We start from the raw sequence: 18,769 nt of genomic DNA, 5'->3' as shown, positions 1-18,769 counted from the left end.
CAGTAGGACACAAGTATAAATGTCAAGACCATTCAAACCTGTCATGCCGTAACCACAAAAAGTGCAAAGAAAGCAATCAGGATGCAGGCGAAGAAGTATCCCCAGTGGAGACAGCGTCATCCTAGTAGGAGGAAGATTTGGCAAGTTGTGTTGCACTTTTTACAAGGAAGAGGTATGTAGCAGGAATTCAAGATGGCCGACGCTTAGGCAGTCAGTTAAGTTGCAGTTCTAGTGTTGCATTTAGTTTAGTTGCTAGGATTCGTGCACGCTGCTTGAGTGCATCACACTTCAACTGTGATCTGACAGGAGTCAGGTGTTCTGAAAGAGAGCGAGTCTGCGAGGAAATGTTTTGTGAGGAGATTTCAGCTTCGCAAGATTTTGACGAGAAAACAAGCATCGCGGTGAACCCTAGATTGAGAAAAAGAAAAACGAATTCAGAGACAAACAAATTTCTTAATTTTTTTTTGAGAATATGTGGTAAGAGACATTTGACAGTTCAAGAAATACTAGAGAATACACCAACCACTCAAATAACATAGGTTATAATAAACAACAACAGAAAGTAAAACATCTCTACAGGAGAATACATCCATTAAATACAGCTCAAATTAGTTTATTCAAAGACAGTTAACTAGAAAGTCATTTGCCTTCATATGCAGCCAGTATAAGAAGTAACTATATATATATATATATATATATATATATATATATATATATATATATATATACACACGTATGTATATATATATATATATATATATATATATAAAAATATATATAGCAACCTTTTGAATACAGCAAACAATATGAGTAGAGACAACAAATACTCAAGAATACCATCAAGGTTAAGAAGCAGACTATTAATCTATTTGAGTGTGAGAGTTTAATAGAAGATCAATATTATTACAACTACACAGATAAAGACAACCTAGAGAGGCAAAGTTTCCAGAGAGCTCAGGGTGAGTGTTTATAACATTGGTTGCTAGAAAGAATTAGCCAATGAGAAAGTTTAGTAGCATGTAATAGTGTGTCCCTATTAATTGTGACAATAATCTTTCAGGTGCTGTTCCCCAGTTAACCAGATGTGAGGCGGTAGTCTGAGTTTAGATGTTATATTGTCTCTGAGGCAGTCTCTCTAAATCCCATTCCCCTTTCCCCTTCCAGGGTGCTCAATACGGAGATTTGTTTTGTTGCGAGTAGTCTGGATTAGGACTGAGGATCTATATTTTGCTTCTGAGGAAATCAAATCAAGGAATCTGACAATAAAGCAGCAACAAGACACAATAAAAGGAGACATTGAAACCTTGATCAAAGTGACTGGTGTGAGTGTGTTGAGTAGAAAGAAAACATTTAGGGGAAAAGGAAAAACCCAGACAGCATCCCTCCATGGTTACCCCGTTACAGGTAGAATGACTTGTAGGGGAAGTTGTGTTCCCTGGCCTCCAATCATTCTGAAAGCTTGACAGGAATACCTGGGGGAGTCGACTCTGGTAAGTTACAGCTCACTAGCTGTCACTCCATCTCAATGTCCTGTCTCCCCCAATCCAGCTTCTGCAAATTTGTTAACCACACAGCTCTCCAACAAGCAAACCACAAAGTAGCAGAGAGAGCTTGTCTTATCATTGCCAATGTGTGTTGTTGCAGATGAGATCATGTGTATCAATTATCATCAAACCACTCGTTGCAATGGAGTCCGTTTGTGTAGTCTCACAAAACAAAAAAAAATCACAATTTAGGAGCTATTATATGTGTCAGTTGCTAACTAGAAGGGCCATTCTAAATGCAGTTTGTGAACAAGAATGTTACACTAACCATTTTGTAAGTGATGGCAAGTAGACATTGAAATGACTACAACTACCATGAGGCCTTGTTTTTGCAACTCAAAACATTATAATCACATGTCTAACATATCACAACTGATGTCTTTGTCACATGGAGTGACCAATCGATAGACTATGGGCTTGATTACGACCTTGGCAGAAGGGATTACTCTGTCCCAAATGTGACGGATATCCCACCCGCCATATTACAAGTTTCATTGTATCCTATGAAAGTTGTTATACGGCGGACAGGATATCCGTCACATTTGGGACGGAGTAATCCCCTCCGCCAAGGTTCTAATCTGGCCCAGTGTTCCACTCAGAGATATTTCTGCTTACTCTGCTTCATGTTGTTTTGGTCCCCCCAATTGAAACAATTGATAGAATGACTGACATATTAGCAAGTGTGTGGACCATAGTTGAGCTAGGCATGAAGTCAACTCAGTTCTCCACTAATACCAGGTAAACCATTGTCACATCACCAGCCACATGATGCATAATGTGAAATATGCAAACAAGTTGTGCTCTTGCCTGTATAGTTGATGAAAGAACTGACATCATATCAAGTGCGTGGGCCAGAGTTTAGCTAGGCATGAAGTCAACTCAGTTCTCTACTAATTACAGGTGAACCATTGTCACAGTACTGGCCACATGATCGGTAATGTGAAATATGCAAACAGATTGTGCGCTTATGTGTATGGTACACAGCCAGGCCTTTGAAATGGTCAGATAGAAACGTTAAGTCTCCACTGTGTTGGCTACAGTGTTGAGGAGATATCATGTGCATCAATACAAAATGGAAACACCTTAGGACATTCAAAAAGCAGCATGAATGAAGTACATAAATCTTAAGTCCACAAATGTCTTCACAACATATTTAATACCAGTGAAATATATTACAATAATAATCTCTACCTTTTTTCCTCTCCTAGGTTTGTACACACTGTGTCACAAAAGACCAGGATGTAGCCAACACACTAACAACAATAACATTGTTCTCTATGTCACAACAGGCCTATCGGGCAGAACACCTCTCCTGCCCATGCAGACAGAGAAGACACCTTACCACCCCCGGACCAAGCCTTCAGAGATGACAACACTCCTGGTGATTGGGATTAGTAGGATGGTCCTGGCTCATCTAGGCAGCCTAGAGAGGCCTCAACTGTGAGAGTCACTGGGCCCACAACAACACCTCTCATACCAGCTACAACAACTCAGCTAGCATCATCCACCACAACATGTGTACCTAGCACAGTGACCACCATTGTGTACCCCCAGACTGGACCCCGGTATGAAAATCTCCACCCCAGTCACAGAGGAGCCAGGAACCAGTGGAAGTGGGCTTCCTGGTCCAAGGGGACAGGCTTATGGTGGGAAGAGTCATGGGAGGGTAACTGTGGGCCAGCACAGTGAGGCCACTTGGGATACTCACACCCAGGACACCATCAGCCAAGTCTTGGGAGTCTATCAGGAGTCTCAAGGCATGATGGTCAGGGTTCTCTTAGAACTCAGGGAGATGAAGCAGCTCCAGAGGGACATAGACCACCTGTTGGAGGCCCACAACTCTAACATGGGCACCCTTATAAGGGGGATGGTTGACTTCCATACACACCTGTGCAGGGCTTTCCCAGCTCCATCAGCCTCTTCCTGTGGTCCAACTCCATCAGGACCATGTAGAGCTGCAGGAGCCCCAGGAAGACACAGTGCCTGAGGAGGACACACCATTAGACACCCTGGTCCCTGCAGCTGTGAATCCCCCAACACGGGCAAGCAGGGTCGTCCCAGAAAATTACCAGAAGGTGAGGATGTCAATGCCACTACCACAAAGAAACCTCATACCTAATTTCTTCCAGTGTGAGATACACATATACCATGTGGACTATTTCTGGACACATATACCTTTCTGACAGCAGCAGTATTTTCGACTTTGGACTCTTAAGGTTGCGGCGACTAAAACAATGGTTTCATCCACCATGACTGACTTCTTCACTTTTATTTTTTGTTATACACAATGTTTCAGTTATCCTGTTCACTAAAATAAAAATTGTATTACACTAATTCCCTGATGTTGTATTTCACACATCTAGCATTGTATGCATCTACTGCCACATGAACTTGACAATGATATAAATATGTCCTTGTGTAAGTGTGGATATGTTGAACATATACAAGGTTTAACTCAGGAGCACAACCATGTCTCACCCAAATACACATAAATGTGAATACCCATATACCTGCTTAAGTACACTGCAGCAACAATAGTCAGGCTCCATGTGAGACAGATAACAAATCAAGCAAGACACCAATGTTCTGCACACCAGTGGCCATGATTTACTGTGCAGACATCCTATACATGGTATGAGGGGACATATCTGACCATTTCATTGTGAATAGGTAAGCTTTCGGTCATTTCTGTCACCAGCAGGAGCCATGTCAACTGGTCCACAGAAGAAATACCTCCTCAATGACCCCAATAAACACACACATGGCAGTACCATATTGTCTGATCACAGGATCATTCCAATCAACAATCCCATTATCTTGGGGAATGTCAACAACAAATCTCTATGTGGTGCTAAAATCACATTGTCCCACACTGATGAAACACATCAATAGCTACAAACACATCCCACACAATGAAGATTTAGCCTATCGTGAGGGAGAATAGCATGTTTGGGCTCCAACAAGGCATTTAGTTGTAGCACATGTTGGCACACACATTACAGTACAACCACCACATGACAAGGAACAAGTCCAATGGTTTATGCCTTACCTCTTAAATATCATTGTGCAAGCTGTCCTGCATTAAGATTCACACATCCAATGTCTGTCTCTGTCATACCACAGAACTACCATTGTCCACATTGTACATCAAAACAGCACCAATAACCCACAAATGTCATAACTCTGAAATGTCCAAACAATGATGCCATGGTGAAGTGACCTGAAACAGAATAGAAAGAACGGTAGTTGACAGCCTATACAGGTAAGACACTTAAGAGAGACAAATCCTTGATTGCATGGTCCATTCCAATTTGAGTGTGCAAAACAAACAAATGCAAAACTATTTACTGTTTGTCATTCCTTGCTCAACAAACGCCTTCAACACAGATTAACATGAGTTTGCTCTCCATGATATTTCCCCTCAACATACTCCTTCCATCATGACTAAAACTATAGTTGACGCAGTCCAAGTCATGACATGTTGACACAATACTTATGCTCATGAGAAGTTGCTGATTAGATCTTGATGCAAGCTAGCTCCTTCTTCCTCACCACTATCATCATCATTTGGCATTCCATGATCCTCACCGGATGGCACTTCAGGCTCTATGTCCTCTGCGATATAAGGGATGTTTTGTTGCAGGGTTAGGTTGTGGAGCATACAGCAGACGACAGTGATCTGACAGACCTTCCCGGTTGAGTAGAGGAGTGCTCCTCAAGTTTTGTCCAGAGAACGGAATCTGGCCTTCAGAAGCCCAAATGCCCGCTCCTCTGGCTACCTTGTCCTTCTATGGGCCTCATGAAGTGGACTTCTCCTGGCGTTGTAGGATTCATTAACCATGGCCAGTTGGGATAGGATGAGTCTCCAAGATGGAAGGCAGTGAGAAGTGTAACAATAAGTTACACAGTTCCTGTTTATAGTACCTCCCATCACCCACACAAGATTAGCTCACATCATACTTACCAACAAGCCAGACCCTCTCTGGTTGGAGTAGTGACATCAGCTGTGATATGGTTTTGTTCCACATGACAAAGGTATCAGGGGCAGATCCAGGGAAGCAGGTACAGCCATAAAAAATGTACATGCCAACCAAGCAGACATCTTGGATGCTGATAGAATTAAGTTATTTCTGTTACAGTAAACTTGTTCCCTGTTATGTCTTGATACTAAGGCAATATGGGTGCCATCAATGGCTCTCACAACATGTGGCATCCTTATGGCTCCATAGAATCCTGCCTTCTCATTAGCTAAATCCTCACACCTGGGGGACCGATGTAGCTCTCCAGGTGTTGCATCATTGCTGAAAACACATCTCTTAGCACACAACAGAACATTGATTGTGAAATACCACCACAGATTGCCACGGTGTATTGGAAGGAAACTGTTGCTAGGAAATGCAATACTGCCATCATTTTAACTATTGGCATTACACATGTGGGATTGGTGTTTTGAGGCAAGAGATCAGGCTCCAACTGATGGCATAGGTACAGTATGGTTTGCCTATTCAATTGTAACTTTCAGATGATGTTCCTTTCTTCCATTGTGTGAATGTCTGAGAATGGGTGGTACACAGGAGGCTGTTGTTTTCTCCCTATCACAAGGTACCTACGTGTGAATTGGAAACAGTATATGAAGGTTGGTCACAATATCCACAGTCGCGTATGTTAATAGTAAGTTAAAAATCATGTGACTGTACATAACACTTTTAGATTTTCAAGAAGACATTTATGTCTAATTTGTATATTGTGCTATACCCATTAACAATCCCCATTGTTGCCCTGAGATGTTGTTTGCCAAGTGATGTCAAAAATGCACAACACTGCTGTTTATTTAAAAAAATCATATGTTTCATATAATTGGGAATAGGGAGGATACTGTCCAGTGCACCACACTCATGAAGCCAACAAGCACCAGACACATGAAAGGTTAAATAAAAATCCTTGTCAAAAGTAATTTACAAGATTACAGATATAACCTCTCATTTGTAGTGGTGGTGACGCAGATTACATTACAGCATCATAATTAACTAACATGGCGGCTTCCTGACCTTACATATTGGACATTGTGCGTGAGACTCCCCCAGTGGAAGTCAACTGTGCAGTATGCAGATGAGTGCACGACAGACACAGCCATAGGCTAACTGTTGATTGTGGTGTAAGCGGGCCAATAACTGTGTCTGCATACTCTGATGGCCACCTATGTTGCGTACATGTTACAGCGGTTTTGAAAAAAGCACACTTGCCTCCTGACACTGCTGCTATTAAATATTTTAGCTGCTGTCTGAGACCTCTAAGAGCAATCATGTCCTCCCAAGCAGGTGAGATGGCCCATGCCTTCTCAGAAGAGGAGCTAGAAATGCAGGCAACTGAGGTCCTCTTCCTGTATGGCCAGCTCTATGGCTCACCAGAGGAACAAGTAACTCCCTCACATGCATATATCACTCAGTTTTAATCCCTAATGTTTCTTCCCAGAGGTAACATTGTGCCTCCGTGGCCAAATGTGCACTCAGATTACTGAGCTACAGGATTATGGCCCTTGCACAGGCTAATGATGTCTGGGATTGGCAGCACTATGCATTGTGTACTAAACATCATCATTGGGATGTGTGAAGTATGGAAAGATCCATATTCCATTGGTGGTGTATGTACCCACGTATGCATGTATAGCTTTCCTCGGAGTAATGTGGCATTCAGAGCATGCTAACTCTGCATGATACTGCAAGAGCTGTTAATGTATCCTAGAATAACCTCTTGAGAATGAGATTAGGTAGGTACAAGTTGCCACCTATCACTCAGTGTAGTTCATGGCTCCAAAAAGATGTTGTATGTGAACTAGAAATAGCTCACAGACACCTTCAGAGTGCCACACAACCTTGAGCACACATTTGGAATTACCTAAAGTTGCAAAATGTCATTTTGAAATGTATGAGTTATGAGGTTCCCTTTGGACTAGTATACTCTGTCAGCAATTAGCAAGGCATGCAATTGAGTTCTGCCCAATCATTAACATAGGCCAGACTGGGGCAGGGGTTGTATGGCACTTTAAGTGAGGCCAAGAGTATTGTCCCTGTAGATCTCTGAATCCTGGATGAACAATGAAAGAATCTGAACACACATTATTGGATTTGGGTTTTCAGGGAATACATTTGGAATGGTCACTGAGGTAACCCCTTTGACCTGATGCTTAATTCCATTGAGCCACATCGGCAATGTTTCACATTTCATGTTGACACGCCCCTTAGACCTAGAGGTGTGGATTCCAATTACCAGAAGTAATGATTTACCAAAACAGGCCTAGTGCACTTGTTGCACAGTTTCAATGCATGTAGTTTTTGTTTCACAAGTGGTTTGGAGCATGTATCAACAATTTGTTAACATTCATCCACACCAAAAACAAATATGGAATGTAGATATTGCTACATATACTCCAACAGACGTAGTATGACATTACCTTAACTTATCCAAATTTCCACACATCAGCATTGAGGACGTTATCACTGGTAATGATGGAGGAGCCAAAATGGCGGCCGGGACGGTTGCTTGATCTGAGCGGTCCGCTCCCGGCTCGTTAGAAACATCCTGAAAGGCGCCCCGCGGCCTGATTGCGACGGCCGAGACGGCGGCTCGACCGTGGGAGACCGGGGCGCCCAATTTGAGCCGCAAGCGCCCCTCGGTGCGCGGACGAATCGGGGCTGGGACTTGCGGGCTCGCGCCGAGTGCGGCGCCGAGAGGAAGGACCTGCATTAGCGGCCCCGATCGCGCCCTTACCTGGTGCGGTCGCCTCCCGCTTCCGGGCTTGCTCGTGGCTGGAGGGGCCGAAGAGCCGTGGCCAAAGCGGACCATGCAGCAGATTTTGCTGGGCGCCCCGGGGCGTGTGAAGCTGGTGCCGGCTTGAGGGGCTGGGGCACCATTTTGAATCTTGCCGTGGCAGAAGCCGCATGTACATGCTGCAAAGGAACGGAGAAGGGGCGCTCCGGCCCGGCAGCGAAGACGCACAGCGGCGGCGGCCCAGCGGGCTGCGGGGGATACCTGAGCAGAGTCTAAGGAACGAGGTGAGGAGTGCACCTGAGAAGGGGGGGAACACCAAAACTAAGCTGTGGGGGAAAACTCTTGGTACGCCGGACACCCCCCACTCCACCTCTTCATTAACATAAGAGGGCAAGATTGATGTGGACTGTGTGCTCCTGTGAGCTCGGACTAATCATCCAGCACGGAATGGACGGCTGGGGCAGACCGCGGGCGCGTGGCCTGCTCTGGATCCCCCTGCAGTGGGCCCCTGCCGCGGCTGTCCCTAGCTGCACGAAGCCCATCCGTGGCGCCCGGCGTTGGTCCTGAGCTGCGGTCTCTCCCGTGCGGCGCCGCCTCTCCTGGCCCTCAAGCACTCTCCCCCTCTATCTGAGGGAGCCTCTGGCACCAAGCTCTGCCATCACACAGGAGGAAGTGAGTGTTCCCACCAAGCTTTCACACCCTCCGCACCCTCCGGCGGGCCCTGAGGACAGCCCCACAAGAACTCAACGCCGGAATATTGAATCAATTAATGACTGCAGCATTTGTTATTGAATACCCAGGCTACGATAGGCCTGAATAAGGCTAAACTGTCCCTTGGCTCGGCTGGCCAACCTCACTCTTTTAACGGCAAATGTGTACTCCATGCCCAGGCTACTCGGTAAAAGTTTAAAACAACGAAGCAGGAAGATTAAAAGTGCGAAATCACTGCAGACTGGGAGGTAACCTCAGAACAGCCAAAATGGCCGGCAGAGCCAAATCAACCAAGAACCCAGACCGTACCACTCAAGTGACAACGCCTATCGACCAACAATCTAGCCCATCCCTACAGTCACTGGAAAGCACACTTCTTGCGCACTCTGCTCAGTTCGAGAAAGTATTGCAGGCAATACTGGACACTAAGGTGGTCATTCTGACCCTGGCGGTCTTTGACCGCCAGGGCGGAGGACCGCGGGAGCACCGCCGACAGGCCGGCGGTGCTCCAATGGGGATTCCGACCGCGGCGGTAAAGCCGCGGTCGGACCGGCACCACTGGCGGGGTCCCGCCAGTGTACCGCCGCCCCATTGAATCCTCCGCGGCGGCGCAGCTTGCTGCACCGCCGCGGGGATTCCGACCCCCCCTACCAGATCCGGATGGCGGTAGGGGGGGTCGCGGGGCCCCTGGGGGCCCCTGCAGTGCCCATGCCACTGGCATGGGCATTGCAGGGGCCCCCGTAAGAGGGCCCCTACATGTATTTCACTGTCTGCTGCGCAGACAGTGAAATACGCGACGGGTGCAACTGCACCCGTCGCACAGCTTCCACTCCGCCGGCTCGATTCCGAGCCGGCTTCATCGTGGAAGCCTCTTTCCCGCTGGGCTGGCGGGCGGTCTGAAGGCGACCGCCCGCCAGCCCAGCGGGAAAGTCAGAATTACCGCCGCGGTCTTTCGACCGCGGAACGGTAATCTGACGGCGGGACTTTGGCGGGCGGCCTCCGCCGCCCGCCAAGGTCAGAATGAGGGCCTAAGTCATCTTTGGAAAGCAGAATCGATGCAGTTGCGCAAGACTTGAACCTATTACGAGTGGATCATCGAAGCCTAGCTGAAAAAGTGAGAACAACTGAAGCTGAAATAGCCGACCTAACTCCAATAGCGCAAGGGAACCAAAAACAGATTCAGCGCATGGATGAGGAGCTGAAGATACTTTGGAGAAGATCGGAGGAAATGGAGAGCAGGGCGCGCCGCAACAACGTGGCTAATCAAGGAGGTGTTAAATGGGGCTCCATCCAAGTTTTTTTCAGTCGAAAGGGCTTACAGAATCCCGGGTAGACCTCCGGCCCCCGGCCAATCCCCCAGGCCATTGATTGCCAGGTTCTTGAACTACAGAGATCGAGATGCAATATTGCAACAATTCCGCAGTAAGGGCCCATTTAAGTATGAAGACTCGAACATTAACGCTTACCCAGACTTTACGCAAGGGGTGCAGAACCAACGCAATTCTTTTGTCAAAATTAAGCAACGCCTACGGGAACATAACATAAAATATGCCTTGCTCTTCCCAGCCAAGCTAAGGGTAGTAATGGAGGACCGCACCCATATATTCACTAACCCCGAAGATGCCTGGACAGGGCTACACGCCAAGGGCCTTGCACACCCCCGGGAGGACGATGAGGGGGACGAGAAATGGCAAAAACCCGCTGCAAGGAAGCGATCCAAAAGGTGCACCAGAGGCCAGCCCAACGACTGGCAAGCAGCAGAAGAAAGAGCAAAAGTGCAAAAAGAGACGCCGTCACACATGCAAAGTCACAGTACAACTGCTAGAGGCCTCCCAGAGCTGGGATCGGACTCAGACACGGCCAGCTCCGCATCCACGATAACAGGAGAACTAGACGGGCCAAAGGTCACCCCAAGAACCGCTGACGAACTTTAAACTATTCGAACATGCCCAGAGAGACTGCCAGTGATGATGCTCGTAACTTGAAAATCTGCAGAGACTTTGCGGCACCGCCGAGACGTGGGAACAAATTGCCTCCAACAATCTGCATCTTTGATATAAACACCAAGCTAAGTGATTGGGGGCATAAGAAGGTGGTACAAGATGGATGGGCGGGGCCAGAGGGAACAGACTTATGCCAAGGGGGGGCACCTGAAGATATTGGCAGACTAAGGTGGTCATTCCGACCTAGGCGGGCGGCGGTTGCCGCCCGCCCGTCGGAATCCGCCTGAATACCGCCCCGCGGTCAATTGACCGCGAGGGGTATTCTGACTTTCCCGCTGGGCCAGCGGGCGATCTGATTCAGATCGCCCGCCGGCCCAGCGGGAAAGCGCCTTCCACAAGGAAGCCGGCTCGGAATCGAGCCGGCGGAGTGGAAGGCGTGCGACGGGTGCAGCAGCACCCGTCGCGCTTTTCAGTGTCTGCATCGCAGACACTGAAAAGCCTAGTTGGGCCCTGTTAGGGGGCCCCTGCCGTGCCCATGCCATCGGCATGGGCACGGCAGGGGCCCCCAGGGGCCCCGCGACCCCCCCTACCGCCATCCTGTTCATGGCGGCTTTCCCGCCATGAACAGGATGGCGGTAGGGGGGGTCAGAATCCCCTCGGCGGCGCAGCGAGCTGCGCCGCCTTGGAGGATTCTAAGGGTCAGTGGAAAACCGGCGGGAGACCGCCGGTTTTCCCGTTCTGACCGCGGCCAAAGCGCCGCGGTCAGAATGACCAAGGGAGCACCGCCGGCCTGTCGGCGGTGCTCCCGCCCCCGTTGGCCCTGGCGGTAGAGAACCGCCAGGGTCAGAATGAGGGCCTAAGTCTGCGGCACGATGTGAGCCCCCTAAAAGAGCCACATCTGTACGATATGAGAACCCCACTATGCAAATCCAACTGGATAAGAGTTATTTCTCACACTTTTAAGTTTTGTAGTTTCACTGTAGTTGTAAGTAGTATAGGGGGTTTAATTAGGGGGGTGGGGATTAACAGTTTAGTAGAAATGCAAGGACCGGAATTACTTAATACACGAAATATATGCCTGCACCCGCTATATTCAAATATCAGCTACAGAAAGGCAGCGACCAGACGGGCCAACTCTAAAGCCCAGATCCTCAACACAGAAACACATCCCCAGAACCCTATATGATGTCTTCCCGAAATAATACTAAAAATCAGTATATTATATTAACATGGAATGTCAGGGGTCTTGGGGCGCCGAGCAAACGGGCTAGAGTGTACGCTCAACTTAAACGACTAGGAGTGCATATCGCTATCTTGCAACAGACACACATGTTAGAGGGGGACCTACGCGATCTGCGCACAAAGTGGGGAGGCCAGTTGATAGGCACAACATACTCGGCCTTCGCAAGGGGGGTGTTGATCTGGATAGCGGCAGGAGTTCCATTCCTCTTATCATCACACAAGATAGACCAGGGAGGGAGGTACGTAGTGGTGGAGGACAGACTAGATGGCAGACAAATGGCGGTGGTCGGGGTATACGCTCCAAACAGTGGCATCACGGGCTTTCTCACCACTCTCACTCCAACGTTGCTGCCCAACCCCATACCCCTAGCCATCTGGGGCGGTGATTTTAATAGTACCCCATCAGCAGAATTGGACAGAACCAGTGCATATGCGAGCGCACCAACTAATAGGAAGCCCATAGGTCCCCTGCAAGAATGGGCAAACGTTATGGGACTTCATGACGTATGGCGACTAGGCCATCCAGAGCAAAAAGAATATTCATTCTACTCGGTACCACATAACACCCACACTAGAATAGACATAGTATGGGGTACTCGCGAAATAGGGGCACTGGTCACGGAATCTGAATACTTAGCAAAGACGATCTCGGATCATGCGCCTCTGAGAGTAACACTGAATTGGGGTAGGACACGTCAGGCAATCCCCACTTGGAGATTCCAGGCGGAGGCCCTACAAGATCAAGCATTCGCCGCAGCACTGGGGAAATCTATAGGCCAATATTGGGAAATTAACGCTATGTCTGCAACAACTCGGGCGATAGAATGGGATGCCCATAAGGTAGTAGCACGCGGAGTATGCATGTCCACTACGTGGGGAGTGAGACGCTCTTTACAGGTGGAAATTAGGAAACTAAGGATTGCGGAAAAGGCGGTAGCACTAGGGGAAATCTCTAGCACTGTCCTCAAAGAAAAGCGCTCAAAATATAATGATGCAGATAGCAGGCTCTGCTGCCACGACTACAACTATTACTTAACTAGGTTGCAAACAGAAGGAGATAGATCAAGTAGAATGCTAGCATGGCTACTCCGTGACGATAAACAGCAAGCTCCGATAGGTGCCATCCGGGTGGGCGCGCATGAGATGGCCACTACACAAGTAGAAATAAACGAGACGTTTAGGAATTATTACTCAAACTTATACACTAAACGCACCTCATGCACAGCTACACAACTTGAGGCTTTTCTGGCGGACTCCCTCCTACCCCAACTATCACAAACAGACAGAGATGCAATCGAAACTCCCATAACAACCGAAGAAATAGAACTAGCCCTTGCACAGCTGCCCAGGAACAAAGCGCCCGGTGCAGACGGCCTCCCCTCGGAGTATTATAAAGCCTATCTACCCAGCCTGAAATCCCTTCTGCTAGGAGTGTTCCAAGAGGCGTGGACTAAAGAAAGCTTACCTATATCCCAAAGGGAAGCTATGATAGTGGTACTCCCTAAACAGGGCCGAGACCATACGGATGTTAAATCTTATAGACCATTATCGCTGTTAAATACTGCAAAATATTAGGCAAAATATTAGCTAATAGATTAGCCCCCCTCATGCACTCATTGATTCACACAGATCAAAATGGCTTCATCCCAAAGCGTAACACTTTCCTAAATATTCGCAGATTGCTGAGTATAATAGGAGACACCCCCAAGGTTGCACAAGAGGAAATGGTCCTCTCACTAGACATAGAAAAGGCCTTTGATACGCTGGAATGGGACTTCCTGATGGCCACGATGGCCCGCATGGGAATAGGCCCTAATTATATCCGTTGGGTCCGGACATTGTATTCTAATCCAAGTGCGAGGGTGAAGTCGGGCGGGGTGATTTCTGATGGGTTCCCGATCTCCAGGGGGACACGGCAGGGATGTCCCCTATCCCCGCTATTGTTTGCCATAGCAATGGAACTGTTAGCGGCAAGAATACGCCTCATGGAACACGAATGGGGAATTATTAGGAATGGGTTATATCACACGGTCTCATTATATGCAGATGATGCTTTAATATATATCAGACACGGTTGTGCAGATATCCCACCTGTAATATCTTTATTGGCTGAATTTGGAGGCCTGTCTGGCCTTGTGGTAAATTGGGAGAAGTCCTGTGTGTTCCCCCTGGCAAAAAGGGCCCACAATAATCAGGACCCCTCTGAGGTAGGGAACCTAAAGTGGTGCCCGACAACATTTAAATATCTTGGGATAAACATATATCATGTCACAGAAGACTTAAGAGACGGGAACCTGGGGAGGGCGCTAATCTCCATAAAAGGCTCCCTACAATTCTGGAACAAGCTCCCGCTCTCGCCACCCGGCAAGGTGGCGATTGCCAATATGTTGATTCTACCTAGGCTCCTATATTATTTTGCGGCCCTGCCGATTACTATTCCCAAAAGTTTCTTCGGCAATTTAAATACAGCTCTACTGCAGCTCATTTGGGGTGGTGACAGAGCACGGGTAGCGCTAACCACATTGCAATGCCCGCTGGATAGCGGTGGCCTGGGAACTCCTAATTTTGAAAGATACTATGCAGCCGCACAACTTCAGTGGGTCCAATACTGGATCCACAAACCAGAGCAAGCAGAACCCATGAGCTTAGAGCCTCGGCGGAACGGGACCCCCCTTATAAATTGGCTGACGTCTAAGCCCCCCAGAGTGGCACTGATCAACCCTTTGCTTGCAGTAGCGCACTCGTGTTGGGCTAAATATGTGCAAAAAGGAGCGGATAAGCTTCCTTACTCCCCACACATACCGCTAAATTATCTATTGGCGGGGACTGCAGCTGGAATGCAAGCTGCAAAGTTGTGGAGTGAAGCAGGAATACAGACAATAGGAGACTGCTTCGAAGACGGCAAATTAATGACGTTCGAGGCTCTCAAGGCCCTTACGGAGATAAATCCAGGTCAGTTCCTGACATACAACGCCGTATGTCACGAAATTAGAAAAATATGGGGGGTAGGCACTTCGGAACCAGAGATCTCCCCAGTGCTCCACCAGCTTCTACAACACAGTGATCAAACAAAAATAATATCCAATCTATATAGAATCCTTAACAAGACTCCCGATCCACAGGCAGAGAAAGCATGGGGTAGATGGAATGCAGTGCTCCCCACCCCGATCCCACAGGCAGACTGGCCAAAGGCCTTGTCCCACATCTGAGGCGTGTCAAGGAATCCCAGATTTAGATATACCCAATTCAACTTCACGCATCAAACATATCTTTCCCCAGCCAGACTAAAGCGCATGTTCCCCGACTCAGTGTCAGTATGCCCAAGATGCAAAACACCGTCAGCACCCTTCTACCACATGGTATGGGATTGCCCTAATATACAAACGGCCTGGGCGGAGGTGGTAAGGGAGGTATCTGAGTTAACGGGACTTGCACTGATAGCAGACCCTGGGTCCTGCTTGCTGGGATTGAGAAAAATACCAAAAAAACAAAGACACCTGCACAAATTTATAGACTTGGCCTTTTTAATGTACAAAAGATTAATAGCAATACACTGGAAAGCCCCCAAGGCTCCCAATTTGAAATCCTGGCACTTTCTAATAATACGTTGGACTCGCACTGAATACCAGGTACTAAAAAGAATGGTGCGCGAAGGGCGACAACACACAGGGTGCTCCACTTGGGAGGATCTGGTAACAAAATTGGAGGCCAAAAACGATGAGATGCCTCCTTGAATTGGGGTACATATACTCGCAATAACCACAACATAAATCCCCCTGCATCCCCCGCTATGGAAACAAGCTCATAGGGCACTCAGGCAACACAGCACATGCACATCACCTCTTTCCCTCTCTCTAGTAATAATAATCCATCAAATCTTTGTCACCACAGCACCAGTGACACATGAGGAGCAGAAAACCAGGGTTGCTATCTGCATATACTAATCCGGATGGCGCCCTAGTTAGGCAGCCAGGGAACCCACGAATGCAAAACAAGGCCCACACTGGTCACGAGCGAATGCCTAGATAAAATAAATAATAAAGGATAAGCCCATGGAGGGTGCAGCCAGAAATGATACTGTAAAACTAGAAGTGTTCCGTGATGTGCTCATTGGGGGGGTTTGTGTTTGTTAAATGACCTAGATATTAGTTATTGTAATGGTTTATCCTGTGGTTGCAAATTGAGCAATTTGTATTACATTTTGAAACATAAAATCAATAACAAATATTTTAAAAAATAAAATAAATCACTGGTAATGATGGGAGGGCTGTCATGAGTGTCCAAGACTTAGGATGTAGTCTATACTATGCTTCCAAGCTGTATGGACCGCATGCATCAAGTCAATTGACCTGGCTGTAAACTTGTCTGTACAATGAAGCACAAATAATGTGCAGTTATTAAACTCAGAATGGTGTGCCATTTTTCTTTGTGGCCAGCAGCACAGTATATTTATGTGGCTCTGGGCAACATGATGGTACTGTGTTGGCTTAATCAGTACAGTACATGGCCAAGAATGAGTTTGTGCAGCAGATGAAACCAAAAGTATATCAACATGTCTTGTTAATGCTAAGCAAACTTGTTAATGTTCAGTGTTGATTTTGGCCTGTGCTAGTTGTACACAAATTAACTTACAAACAATAACAAGAGCCAAACAATTGAACTGACATACATTTTTTTTCATCCCTTGTGTCCAATCAGGTCAATGCCCATCAGAAGCGGACAATATGGAAATCTATCACCCGGAAGGTATGGACCGTAGGGGTCTATCGTCGGTGCAGTGTCCACTGTGGGTAGCGGTGGAATGACCTGAGGTGCTGGACCCAGAAGAGCACAGAGGTTTGCATTCTGGAGGTGGCCTATCCAAAGCGGAATCGGCAGTTGAGGGCCCAACAGCAGCTTCAAGGGGTGAGTACTGGTCACAGTTGTCCATGATACCTTGCAAACTGGTTCCTTTATCAGGTAGCCATTTGCCAAAAAAACATTGTGGGTGTGCCATGCCCAATGCACAGGAAGAGTCCAGTCCACTGCTGATTGTCTGATTTGAGAAGGCATATGGCTGAGTATAACCATGATCACCTCATGATGTTTGATGTTCTGGGAGAAGGTTGTCTCAGACAGCCCACTTGTCTTTATTGTGTGAGGGTGGATGCTCCCTCAGTAATGTGTTTCATGTTCTGAGGCCCACATTACATGTGCCACAGCATGCAGTGCACTTTACCTGCTGTAACTGACCTGTACTTCCCATTGGCAAGTTTAGAGTTTCCAGTGTCATGAGTGAAAAGATGTCACAGCTCCCTTTTCCTTTTCTTCTGTCTTTATTAATTAAAATACACAACATCCAGTGCATGCATCCAACCCTGGCAGAGCTGCCCACCAACTGCCAGGACTGTCCCTTCAAAAATCCACATTCCAAGGTTCCAAAATTCTATTATGCAATACAACAATTCTCCCTTCGTTACAAAACATGAGACTAATCTAACAAAATCAAAACATATGTACATGGAATAGTAAATATAATACTATTTAGAAAATAAACATATAAACACACGTTTTTTTTTTCCTTTAAGAACAAAATATTGTACTCAATCAATGTAATATTCTTTTAAATAACCTGACTTCCTTCTCAGCCTCTTCTCTGCCTGTATGTTCTCATCAGTATTCTCTTCACTACCATCCACACCATCATCACATTTATGCAATTCTCTTTTATTACCCTTCACCGCATCTTCTGTGCTCCACCTCTTTCCATCCTCCAAAATCACACTATATCTCCTTACTTCAATCACCTGTTTTGGAAGTGACCACTTTTATAAACCATTCCTGCTACCATCATATAATCTAGTTTGCACCCAATCTCCTTCTACGAACCGGTCTTTCTTTACCTCACCCCTTACATTACCATCATACTTCTCTTGCTCTTTTTTCACACGTTCTGACAACTTCTTCTCATCAATCTTCCCTTTACCAGCTCTTCTCATCCATCCTGGAACAACAATAGTACAGGGTTTCCTTCCTTTCAATAACATGAAAGGAGTTTCCATCGTAAGAGAATGTGGGGTGGTACGATAACTCCATAGCAGATTTTTTATCTCCTTTCTCCAATCCAAACCACTTTGAAGTGACAGCTGTACATTCTCATTTAACACTCTATTAAACCTTTCCACCAGACCATTTTCCCTAGGATGGGCTACAGCTGTCTTAATAGGTCTGACACCACAACTTTCTAAATAATTACTAAACTCTTTTGACGTGAATTGAGGGCCATTATCTGTGATTAAAACCTCAGGATACCCTTCCCTTCTCCATACCTCTTCACAAAACTCAATGGCAGCTCCAGATTTAACATATTTAAACACACCTACCTCTGGCCACTTGTGATAATCCATCATCACTAAAGCATAATATTTTCCACTGCCGCCAAATTCAAATGGATCACATATATCCATTCCTACCTTTTTCCACGGTTCACTTGGAAATGGTACCGGAGTAACCGGAACTTTCTCACACCTCTGTGTTTTGTCACTGCAAGCACAACTAATACAGTTTCTCACAAATCGCTCA

At 46.8% G+C, this 18,769-nt stretch overlaps 1 long non-coding RNA gene across 1 annotated transcript in view; it reads right to left on the bottom strand.

Moving 5' to 3' along the window:
- The window catches only part of LOC138283398 (uncharacterized), a 194,733-nt gene that overhangs the window by 67,377 nt on the left and 108,587 nt on the right, over positions 1-18,769 (bottom strand). Inside the window, exon 2 of the long non-coding RNA XR_011201236.1 lies at positions 39-408. This is a non-coding gene — a long non-coding RNA (uncharacterized lncRNA). The remainder of the gene's footprint in view (positions 1-38; positions 409-18,769) is intronic.

The sequence above is a fragment of the Pleurodeles waltl genome, chromosome 3_1, assembly GCF_031143425.1.
Source record: "Pleurodeles waltl isolate 20211129_DDA chromosome 3_1, aPleWal1.hap1.20221129, whole genome shotgun sequence".
In the NCBI taxonomy this organism is placed as follows: domain Eukaryota; kingdom Metazoa; phylum Chordata; class Amphibia; order Caudata; family Salamandridae; genus Pleurodeles; species Pleurodeles waltl.
This window is presented reverse-complemented; position numbering and strand designations above follow the sequence as displayed.